A 13,417-nucleotide genomic window follows, 5' to 3' on the forward strand; every position below is an offset into this window, starting at 1 on the left:
CTGGAGCTATAATATGAATCAATTCAAAATCAATTGTATTAATATAAGATGCTGCATCTTCAAATTTCAGCTTTTCTGTATTTAGGGCCAATTTGGACTTGATTTCTAAATTCAACTTTTCTCAGCCTTTCTAAATTTCTGATCTCTACAGTTCTAAATACTTGATGTAATGATGACAGCAGATACTAGAGGTTTCAGTCACTGAGGAATCGATTCATTTTCATTTCCACTTGTATAATCAGAGCACATTTATATGATTGTACCATTATCACGTCTCTGATATGTTCCCGCCTCACACTTGAACTTCTTCTCAGCCTCGACCAGGTCATATTTTCCAGATCTGTGGAGATGAAAGCGAAGAGCGGGCCATTTCGGCCATTCTTCCTTTCCTTCTCTATCTTTGCCTCCTTTTTCTGTCCATCATTCTCAGCTCTCCCAAAAGGCCACCTCCAGAAGCTCCTCTCTGCCTTTTTCACTTTTCTCCCATCATCATTCACACCGGGACCAACAGGCGTCTCATCAAGCTGATGAAGATGGGACACGGCCGTGTTGGTGGTGTATTTTAGAAGTACACAGCACTCCATCACTAGCTTTTTTAGCCAAAAAGTAGCTGTCTCACGATAAAACCGTTTGTGACTTATCAAGATACTCCGAAACTTCAACCAACAAACTGATGACGTTTTTTCGGGTCTTTCTACAACATTCTAATTGCCATAGAAATCACGTCACGTCATTCTGCTGACAAGAATGCGAATTTAAAAAATGCGAATAAATCACGATAGCATTCATATCTAATATACTTTATATTAATTATCTAATTGTATATCGCTTCGTTTTTGACGAGGTAAAGCAATAAGCAAACATGCATGAAGCGCATTAAACCGCTAAAAAACCCTGCTTTGTGGCACAAGTTAGGTTTTTGAGATCGGATCATTTAAACTGGTAAACTGGAAAGTCCAAGTGAAATGAAATGAAATGAAATGAAATGAATACGTTCATACAGTGACATTGATTTTGGAAAACAATAAACAATACGCGACTTACATTTTAGGAGATTTTCTTGATCGACTGTTGAACGAATCGTTTAAACGGTGACGCCGCCACCTACTGGACGTTTTAGTCGAATTTTTAATGAATCTAATATCAATCAGAATAATTTAACAAAAATCTGAAAACCTTGTGATTATGAGTTTAAATACTTTCATGTCACTTCTGAGTTGAAGAGTAAATGCTGATTTTGTGCACTTCTGTGACACTTCTTTAGTGCAAAAAATGACTACATTAATTTTGTTGATATTGATTTCATCTGATTGGCACATTATTATTCTTGGTTTTGTTTTATTACTGGAGATGTGTGTATTATAATAATTAAAAACTGAAAAGGTAAAATAAAATAAAATGACACAGAACTCATTTGATCTTGATAACTGTCTAGTTTTTCTGTCTTTTCTGTCAGGCAGGTTATTTTGCTCAGACTCATTCACATTCTGTCTATTGTTTTCATCCTTTCTCTTGTGATTCATTCATTATCTCACAACTGTTTCTGCTCTACTCTTCTGGTGTTTTGGGTGAAGTGCTCATAGCTGTGCTTCATCGTGAATAAAGCACATTTTTGCACTTGATACGTAATGATTTTAACAAAAATGTATTCACTTCAGCTTCAAGTGCCTGACTGTAACGAACACATTTCTGCTTAAACAACTGGAAATAATTTGGAAATAACTGCCTATCTCTGAATCTGTAGTAATTTATGCTGAATCAGCATTATTCCTTTAACAGCCCCGTGTGTCAGGAGCTGGATTCTCTCTACAGCAGACTATAAGATGCCAGGAGTCTCTGTCTTGAGGAGATCGAGCTCATGTTTAAGTGGGGGGAATAGTGGCTTCATCTCACGGAGATCTGTCACACATCTCTCACACATCTGACCTGTAAACTTTCACTGTCTGATATTGCTTGTAACTTGTGGCTCTTGTGCAGTTGTAGTGTTTGCTTATCTGTCCGAGAGAGAGAGAGAGAGAGAGAGAGAGAGACAGACAGCAGAGCGCAGTTTTCTTTGGGCTCAAATACTGCTCTCCTAGATCCCTTGATGTCATCACACACACACACACACACACACACACACACACACACACACACACACAGTATATGTACTGTATATGTGCTGTGGGTAGATGAGTGAGAGAAGAGATGTTAGGAAAAACACTTCTCATTTCTTGTAAGAGACTGGCTCAGCTACCAGATTGAGCCTCTTAGGAGATACATAATAAAATAGTAATACTTTAAAATGCCTGACATGTTTCTTATTAGTGAAACAGTTCATTTCACCTTATGGATGTTTGAAATCAAGTGGAAATGGACCTGTTCTCAATCAATCAATCACTTTTATTTATATAACGCATTTAACAATTTTATCAAAGCACTGAACAGTATCAAATAAAAGAGTACAATGATAGGGATCTTATAATGACAAGATTGAACAATTTGTTATTAAATGCAGAAACGGTCTCTGTAATCCAACTGACGATAATCTCTAGAAATGAAGTGTCCCCAACTAAGCAAGTCAGAGGAACTAAAGCCCATCCATACAGAATGAAGAAACAAAAAACAGGCTCAGTTAAGGGCCACTTCTCCTCTGGCTGGACTCCCAGCATTTCATTTCCAGTTCAATTTTAATTGCAGCTAAATTGTGCAACCGACTTTGTGTGTGAGCGCGTTCTGGTCTCAGATGAGCATCATCTCTGGGTGCTGATCCACCATCTGATCTGGATACAAGCTGAGAAACAGAATGAGAAAGAAACAGACTAATATTAGCAAAGATGCCATTCTTTTTACAATGTCACGAGTACATTGTGTTTTATGAGGAGTGTTCCCAGCTCCAGCTAATCTAATGAATGCAGCCTAACGATCCTTTAATGGATTTGAACAATAGAAGTGTATTAGAGTGTTGTGTGTAGGCTAGGTTAAAAAGACGTGTCTTTAATCTAGATTTAAACTGACAGAGTGTGTCTGCTTCCCGAACAGCGTTAGGGAGATTGTTCCAGAGTTTGCAGGATCATGAAGGGAACAGATTTATTTTTAATGTCTGAGGCCGCCCAGGTTCGTGTCGTATATGTTCAGGGCATTTGACTGAATATTGCTTCGTAAAAGAGGTACAGAGTAATGGAGAGTTCATACAAATTAGTTTCAGCTTTATTAAATCTGAAAGCAGCTAATTCAGCAAACTGTAAGTAATGCACAATCTTACAATGCTTTTTCTGTAAATCACAAGGTTGTTTCATCGACATCGACCCAAAGTGAACCTCAAGGAATGAAAATCCTAGTCTTGATAGTTTAAAAGATGTGATTCTCTCATCAACCAATCAACATCACAAGAGAGAGGCAGAGCATTTTTGAATATTAAATGAGAAGCTTTTGACACGTTCTAAATTCTCTGTAATGGCACACATTACAGCAAGAACTTAATTGAATTAGTTGATAATTAGATCTTTACTAGATCAGTAGATAATCTTATAGAACTATTTCTGTTTCCCGCAGGACTGCTGTCTTGGATGATGATGTTGAGAGGTTATTGTGCTTTCAGGTCTTCCTGGTCCTAAGGGACATCCAGGTATTTTGGTCCCACATAACATTGTCCATAGCAGTAGTCCATTGGGGGAGCGGGGCGCACCAGGTCTTGATGGGTCTGTTGGTCAGACAGGAATGCCAGGCCCTCCAGGTAGTCCAGCATTCCCAGGTGAGTGTCTTTTATTGTGACTAATATGAAACTTAACGGCAGATTTCTAACCTTTCACCTTCAATTTCAATTCCTCTAAAAATGATCTAGATCCCACACGAAACGAGGGCCAGTTGGTAGACTTCAGGAATCCAAGCACCCACAGGAACCCACACATTTTACATTTTTCATATAAATGCTTTGGAGCAGTGGTTCTCAATTGTTGGTTTACAGATTTGTTCTGATCATGAATCAGTATTAAAAAAAAAAAAAAAAGAAAAAAAAAGTTAATAATAGTTAATAAACTATTATATTAAGCAATGTTTCTTGAGCTCAACTTACTAATGGCACAAATCTGCTCGGTGGTTTCCTGCCCGATTACCAGAAGACTTCACTGAAACCCAGGTCAGAAGTGAGCTGACTACAAATAATGACAATAAATAGAAGACATTTATCATTGATAATCATTTATTTTCAATAAAGAAAAAACTGAAACGGTATTAAAATAGTTATGCTGTGATGCTGTACATTTTAGGATAATTACAAGAACTATTAACCGAAGCAAAATGATCGTCGTGACATGCACGCTGTGCATGACGTCACTAATAGGAGACGCATGTTTGCAGAGGAGCGCACGTGCTTGACAGATCACGTATGATCAAATGATGTTGAAGCAGATAATTTGTGATCATAAACCCTGTGAGATCCGATGCGGCCGATTTGTTGTTGAAGGTTTTTTTATCCATTATTCCAAGAGGATTTCATCTGTTCCTAGTGGCATTTCCCACCAAGCTACTTCAATACTGATCGTCACACCAACTGTTGCACTATATAAACCTTTTGCACTACAAACGCAAGGAGACTCTTGTGTTCATTGGATTCATCGTTCCTTTTTTCCCCAACGTTTACGTTTATTCTATGGACTGAGGACTTTTCTGAAACTTTTCTGGAGTGATCTATCGTAAAAAATCATACCTGAAATGTTTGACTACTGTAAATATTCATACGTGTAAACTTTCTTTTACACTTTTGTAATAAACATTTAACATGCATAAACATGCTTTGTGGCATCTTTGTCTTTTTCCCTGTTTTTGTCACTTAATTTTGAAACAGAACCAGATGAGAACCATTAGTCTAGTGTTACATTCATGTGCTTTATGTGGTAACTCAATCTATTTTTTCTATCAAGTCATATTATATAATCTGAGCAAGTCACTGTGAGACTTGAAAGAACACACTTTTAGAAGTAATTGTAGTGTCATATTAGGTAGATTGTATATTAGTAGAAATGTAATTAACAGCAGCCAAATGTGTAAGGTAACGTTAGATTTTTGACACACTCTCCTCTGGGAGATCCTCATGTCCTTGTCCTCTCTACAACTCTGTTTCTTTATTGCGTTCCCACACGGATGCTTTCCTCCCTTCTTTTTCTGCGTGCACGTGCAATTTTGTTTTGCCTTACTGTTCTGCAGCATCTCTCATAGACACAGCATTCATTGTTCTTAGACAAACCAGCACTTTGCAATCTACATGAATAAGATTGTCCTCTTGGTTGTCACTTGAAAGGATTAGTTTAACCCCATACATATCCTAAATGAATTGCACTGAACTTAAAAATATGTTAAAGTTCATTCACATGCAGTTGATCTAAATTCATCAAGTTCACCCAATGATATATCATATTCTTGATTGATGAGAACATTTAAACATCCATCAAACATGAGGAGAATGGATAATACCTTAAAGATCATCTCTTGGTCTTTTGAGGTATAGGTTTTCAGCCTCAGTAATTCAACGACCAAAAGTGTGTATAATATTTTTATATTCAAAAGCTCATTTCTTTTTATAAAATGTCTAATTTCCTGTGTGCATTGCAGATGATAAATAGACTAATTTTGAGTCGGCCAGTCTCATAGAGAGGCTGGTTGATATATAACCACTGTGACCACTAAGCCTCAGTCTCTCATTGGTAGCCCTGAGTATACATTTACTTCTGTTCGTCTTACATCTCATCATGTGTCTTTAAGTGGTTAGACTGGGGTTTATTCTTATCATGCCCTTGGTAAAAAGATGTTGTAGCGTCTGGCTAAGATCAAGATGCTTATTTGGTCGTTGTCTTAAAGGACCCTTTTCACCTTTTAACATTTGCTGATAAATTACACACCTGGACCTCATGTCTACATCTTTGCAGGTGTTAAATTGCCCGTGGTTCCCCCATTATCACAGAGATGCTAAACAGATTTGCTCTCTAGTCCCTACATCAAAGCCCCGAACCCATTCCAACGAGGAGTAACAAACCCCCGTGCCATTCACCTATGGATTCACTAGAGATGTGGTCTGGCCACGCCATTGCATACTGAATCACGCACACACATAGGGACATTTTCTTTATTTTAAGCCATTATTATGAACACTTATACCTCATGGTATCAAAACGATCCTCTTGTCATGCCTCAAATGATGATTTACCGCATAGAATCATGAAGTGCATCATACCATTTTTACTGTGTTTTGGAGTAAAGTTGCTCCAACTCTCCAGACCAGCAATAAAGATGCCAATGGGCCATAAAAGCAAACAAAGAAACTTTTCTCTCGCTCAAAATCCATGCCTCTGATTGGCAATTCCAATCAAGCAGTGGGTGTGTCAGGGAACTATCAAAAGTCCCTAACACCAACTATTCCTTCCTTTCTTTGAGACGGATTCTCTACAGACTCAACTCTTGAGTCCAACCTTCTGGTAGTTACCTTCAAATAACTTTGTCATCTCGCTGTGGACTTTCTTACCTTCAAGAGGAACCAGAGGTTCCCCCAGCTCACACCTAGAGAAATCATCAAGAACTTCTTGTCATCAGGATTCTTTTGCAGCAACAAAAACTAATGCAAGTAACTTTTATAACTAGTTGGATGCGTGTTTAAGTTTGAGCCCCTTTTAAGGTGAATTTTGATTCTTTGATGATTCTCACTAGGTTGTAGTTAATTGATGTGAAATACTAGCATTCTTCTCCTTCTCTCTCTCTCTCTTTCTTCCTTACTTTGCTGTATCTTATATATATATATATATATATATATATATATATATATATATATATATATATATATATATATATATGTGTGTGTGTGTGTGTGTGTGTGTGCTTTGTTAATATGTTGTATGTTATCTATAGCTTGTTGATTAAATCCCTTATATTCACAGTTAATTGTCTGCTCACAATTTGAAGTCACTGAATGTTGACCCTTCCTACATGCTAAATTACTGCTAGTACTGCAGAGTAGGAAAGCTATTCTTCCTTGGCCAGGAAAATAAGCTTTCTTAGAATTGATAAAGAATTATATTGTCTGCTCGGTGGACAAACAGATGAAATAACTGTAACGTTAATTCTGCTACAGTTAATTCTAAAATATAATCTAAATATTTATTATTAATTATACCTAGCTATAATTTATTATAAATTAATCATAAAGTACTTGTATGAAACCTCAAATAAAAGTATTCCGACTTTTAGTTGTTGTGTTTGATTATAATACCTTTGTTTTGAATTTTTTCAATCTTTATTACCACGTGACCGGTGACAAAACTTAACATCACAAGTGTTCATCTAAAGGTGAACAAATGTATAGTTTTTAAATATCTCTGATAAATATCTTTAATTCTATTCATTTTAAAGTGTGAGAGATGTCAGATAACAGTAGATGTTTGGTCTGTGATCATGACAGGAAGCTGTGTGGCCGTAACAGTTTCAGAAGGGACTGAAATTAATTTGCAATATAAACAATGCAATATAATTATGAACAGACACTTATTATTTATTTGCTTACAGATTTATTGTAAAATAAATGTCTTACAAATTTCTTATACATTTCTTATAGGTTTTTTTATACAGTTTTTTACCAGTTTTTAATACTTTAATTGAGACAAGTATATGAATATAATAATGATTTACAAACAACTATTCAGTAAAGATCAATACACAAATTATTGAGCAATACAGCCAGACGCAAATATTGCTGCTTGAAGTCAAGGACGGGTGGCTCGGCTCTATATTGAGGCCTGAATGGAGGGAAGGAAAGGTCACTCGTGTCGGTCCAGCAGATGAAGCGCAGACTGAGAACAGAAGAGTGGACGTGACATCTTGTCTCAATCCATGACCTGAAACAAAAACACAATTTTAATGTACTTAATGTAATGTTTAACATACTTCAAACCAGTCATGGAGATGGATCTTCTTTAGAGCAAGTCTCTTCTTTGGCTTCGGCTGCAGGCAATCACAAATCAGATCGCAGCATTCTGTGCAAAAACAAAGAGATGTCTCATTATTAGCTTATACTTCACACCTGCTCTTTTTTGTGTTTGATGAAGATCTCACCTTGTGACAGGCCTGGCCTGGTCCAGATGTTGGCGGCGATCAAGTACAGGTCGCCCGCTGTGGGAAAATCCCGCACACCATTTCAAACAGCACAATCCCCAAAGACCACACTGTCATGGGCTTGGCATGGTATGTGCCCTTGAACTTGTACTCTGGAGGAAAGTACTGTTCTGTGCCTGGAAGAAAGAGATGTTGTCTGATGTTCATACACTTCCACAGCATGCCGACTACACGTTACATGTTTTTTTCTTTTGTGAGTAATGGTTTGTGTAACGTACCACAGAAGTCTTTGAAGGCCGATTTTTTCATAAGGGCCCCGCAACCAAAGTCAATCAATTTGACCTCCATGGTGTCCGGGTTCACCAGCAGGTTCTCCGGTTTAATGTCCCGATGGAAGACACCCTTCTCAAAGCAAGCCTTAGCGGCACAAATGACCTGCCGCATGACGTATCGCGCCGTGCGCTCGTCGAGGATTCCTCCGTGGAGCTCCATGAAACTAAGCAGATCCATGCAAGGTGAGGGCCGCTCCATAACCATAATGTAGTGGTCCGTCTCCTCTTCCCAGTCCAGCAGTTGAATTATTTGAGGAGCGCTGGGGCCCTTATTGGCCATGAGTGTCAAGCCGATCTCCAACGGCAGGCGATTGGGATGACCAGGCTAAAAGAGAAAGCATGACTGTTCGATGAAGGTGGTTTCCCAAATAAAGACTTCAAGACAGTTGACCAATCATTGGCAGTGATTAACATAAATATAAGATGCTATGAATTGAAAACAGCGACTGAGAAGTAATGACAGAGAGTGCAGACTACTCACCACTGAGATGTTTGGCATGTTTGGTGCCTTCACTGAAAATTTCACAGCCACCTGATCAACAAAACAAAGGGTTAACAGTTAGCATGAGCAAAGAGGTCATGATGTTCATGAATCCTGAAGAAATAAACTATAAGAATAAAAAGTTTGTTGAAGCCAAAAAATGTAATAAAACCTTGAGTTCATCCTCATTGCGGGTTCCTTCACACACCAAACCAAATCCGCCTGAACCCAGCTTGGGACCGATTTTATAATTTCTCATGATGTGGCCTATTAAAAGGTGAACAGTTGTAGTTAGTGTGAAATGCGGTTTTAGATCCTTTTTTACAAAATGTATCATTCCAAAATAACATTTTCTAACTCTCATTGATTTATTATTCTTACCCTTGCCCAGGACGTCCTGCTCTGGCTGTTCTTCAGCAGCAGGAGGGCCTTCTGAAGCTGGAGCTATAATATGAATCAATTCAAAATCAATTGTATTAATATAAGATGCTGCATCTTCAAATTTCAGCTTTTCTGTATTTAGGGCCAATTTGGACTTGATTTCTAAATTCAACTTTTCTCAACCTTTCTAAATTTCTGATCTCTACAGTTCTAAATACTTGATGTAATGATGACAGCAGATACTAGAGGTTTCAGTCACTGAGGAATCGATTCATTTTCATTTCCACTTGTATAATCAGAGCACATTTATATGATTGTACCATTATCACGTCTCTGATATGTTCCCGCCTCACACTTGAACTTCTTCTCAGCCTCGACCAGGTCATATTTTCCAGATCTGTGGAGATGAAAGCGAAGAGCGGGCCATTTCCGGCCATTCTTCCTTTCCTTCTCTATCTTTGCCTCCTTTTTCTGTCCATCATTCTCAGCTCTCCCAAAAGGCCACCTCCAGAAGCTCCTCTCTGCCTTTTTCACTTTTCTCCCATCATCATTCACACCGGGACCAACAGGCGTCTCATCAAGCTGATGAAGATGGGACACGGCCGTGTTGGTGGTGTATTTTAGAAGTACACAGCACTCCATCACTAGCTTTTTTTAGCCAAAAAAGTAGCTGTCTCACGATAAAACCGTTTGTGACTTATCAAGATACTCCGAAACTTCAACCAACAAACTGATGACGTTTTTTCGGGTCTTTCTACAACATTCTAATTGCCATAGAAATCACGTCACGTCATTCTGCTGACAAGAATGCGAATTTAAAAAATGCGAATAAATCACGATAGCATTCATATCTAATATACTTTATATTAATTATCTAATTGTATATCGCTTCGTTTTTGACGAGGTAAAGCAATAAGCAAACATGCATGAAGCGCATTAAACCGCTAAAAAACCCTGCTTTGTGGCACAAGTTAGGTTTTTGAGATCGGATCATTTAAACTGGTAAACTGGAAAGTCCAAGTGAAATGAAATGAAATGAAATGAAATGAATACGTTCATACAGTGACATTGATTTTGGAAAACAATAAACAATACGCGACTTACATTTTAGGAGATTTTCTTGATCGACTGTTGAACGAATCGTTTAAACGGTGACTTGCCGCCACCTACTGGACGTTTTAGTCGAATTTTTAATGAATCTAATATCAATCAGAATAATTTAACAAAAATCTGAAAACCTTGTGATTATGAGTTTAAATACTTTCATGTCACTTCTGAGTTGAAGAGTAAATGCTGATTTTGTGCACTTCTGTGACACTTCTTTAGTGCAAAAAATGACTACATTAATTTTGTTGATATTGATTTCATCTGATTGGCACATTATTATTCTTGGTTTAGTTTTATTACTGGAGATGTGTGTATTATAATAATTAAAAACTGAAAAGGTAAAATAAAATAAAATGACACAGAACTCATTTGATCTTGATAACTGTCTAGTTTTTCTGTCTTTTCTGTCAGGCAGGTTATTTTGCTCAGACTCATTCACATTCTGTCTATTGTTTTCATCCTTTCTCTTGTGATTCATTCATTATCTCACAACTGTTTCTGCTCTACTCTTCTGGTGTTTTGGGTGAAGTGCTCATAGCTGTGCTTCATCGTGAATAAAGCACATTTTTGCACTTGATACGTAATGATTTTAACAAAAATGTATTCACTTCAGCTTCAAGTGCCTGACTGTAACGAACACATTTCTGCTTAAACAACTGGAAATAATTTGGAAATAACTGCCTATCTCTGAATCTGTAGTAATTTATGCTGAATCAGCATTATTCCTTTAACAGCCCCGTGTGTCAGGAGCTGGATTCTCTCTACAGCAGACTATAAGATGCCAGGAGTCTCTGTCTTGAGGAGATCGAGCTCATGTTTAAGTGGGAGGGGAATAGTGGCTTCATCTCACGGAGATCTGTCACACATCTCTCACACATCTGACCTGTAAACTTTCACTGTCTGATATTGCTTGTAACTTGTGGCTCTTGTGCAGTTGTAGTGTTTGCTTATCTGTCCGGAGAGAGAGAGAGAGAGAGAGAGAGAGAGAGAGAGAGAGAGAGAGAGAGAGAGAGAGAGAGACAGACAGCAGAGCGCAGTTTTCTTTGGGCTCAAATACTGCTCTCCTAGATCCCTTGATGTCATCCCAAACACACACACACACACACACACACACACACACACACACACACAGTATATGTACTGTATATGTGCTGTGGGTAGATGAGTGAGAGAAGAGATGTTAGGGAAAAACACTTCTCATTTCTTGTAAGAGACTGGCTCAGCTACCAGATTGAGCCTCTTAGGAGATACATAATAAAATAGTAATACTTTAAAATGCCTGACATGTTTCTTATTAGTGAAACAGTTCATTTCACCTTATTGATGTTTGAAATCAAGTGGAAATGGACCTGTTATCAATCAATCAATCACTTTTATTTATATAACGCATTTAACAATTTTATCAAAGCACTGAACAGTATCAAATAAAAGAGTACAATGATAGGGATCTTATAATGACAAGATTGAACAATTTGTTATTAAATGCAGAAACAGTCTCTGTAATCCAACTGACGATAATCTCTAGAAATGAAGTGTCCCCAACTAAGCAAGTCAGAGGAACTAAAAGCCCATCCATACAGAATGAAGAAACAAAAAACAGGCTCAGTTAAGGGCCACTTCTCCTCTGGCTGGACTCCCAGCATTTCATTTCCAGTTCAATTTTAATTGCAGCTAAATTGTGCAACCGACTTTGTGTGTGAGCGCGTTCTGGTCTCAGATGAGCATCATCTCTGGGTGCTGATCCACCATCTGATCTGGATACAAGCTGAGAAACAGAATGAGAAAGAAACAGACTAATATTAGCAAAGATGCCATTCTTTTTACAATGTCACGAGTACATTGTGTTTTATGAGGAGTGTTCCCAGCTCCAGCTAATCTAATGAATGCAGCCTAACGATCCTTTAATGGATTTGAACAATAGAAGTGTATTAGAGTGTTGTGTGTAGGCTAGGTTAAAAAGATGTGTCTTTATTGGTGTGTATCAACGGGCCGTGATGAAATATACAGCTGAGTATCATCAGCATAGCAATGAAAGCTAACACCATGTCTCCTGATAATATTTGCCAGAGGTAACATGTAAAGTGTAAAAAGTAATGGCCCTAGTACTGAGCTTTGAGGTACTCCATATTTTTCTTGTGACATATAAATACATATGTGAGTTATAACGATTAACTAGCATGGGTCTGTTAACTTAAAATTGAAACTTACAAAACTAACCCGATATCATTACAACTTATTAGCCACTTCTAATGACCATATTTGTATATGACAGGGCATCAGCCAATCACATTATCACACCACAGGCCACGCCTTTTAGTACGCTTGTATACTAACTTGTTTCAATTTTGTTTTTCTGTGGACTTTGGAAGGGTTGCAGGATCATGAAGGGAACAGATGGTTTATTTTTAATGTCTGAGGCCGTTCAGGTTTTCGTGTCGTATATGTTCAGGGCATTTGACTGAATATATTTGCAAATAAGCTGTGATGAAACAACTACCAAGAGGAGAAATGAAAGTGGTCAACTAACTATGGAAGAAGACAAATAATAAAGAACTAATGACAAAAAAGATTTAATAGGAATGATGTTACATAAATTGTACAATATCAAAATAACACGTTGGCATAATTATATGTATATATCTAAAATAATTAACACTTAAAAATTAAAACAACAAGAAGGTTTAGTTGTTGAACCCAAAGCTTATTCATTGACAGCAGTATGTATGCAGATATCAGAAAGCGTACAATGGAAGGCGCAGAAGCTGAGGAAATCAGATGAGAAACACAACACAAGGTGTGGAAGATGGTGAAATTAACAGGGAATTAATGATAAACCGAGGCTGGTAAACCAAAAGCATCGAGTGTACAGGAGGTCGCCGGAGACCTGGAGGAGAGTTAAGAAGACCATTGGGGAATGAATCAGGTGCGTTTGATTAAGGAGACATGGAGCACATGCAGTGTTGGGGGACCTCCAGGAACATCGTAAAAGACATGATTTACGGTACTCCTTTTGGTTTCCTAGCCTTAAGTACAGCTGTTA

The sequence above is a fragment of the Puntigrus tetrazona genome, chromosome 7 (genome assembly GCF_018831695.1).
Source record: "Puntigrus tetrazona isolate hp1 chromosome 7, ASM1883169v1, whole genome shotgun sequence".
Classification (NCBI taxonomy): Eukaryota; Metazoa; Chordata; class Actinopteri; order Cypriniformes; family Cyprinidae; genus Puntigrus; species Puntigrus tetrazona.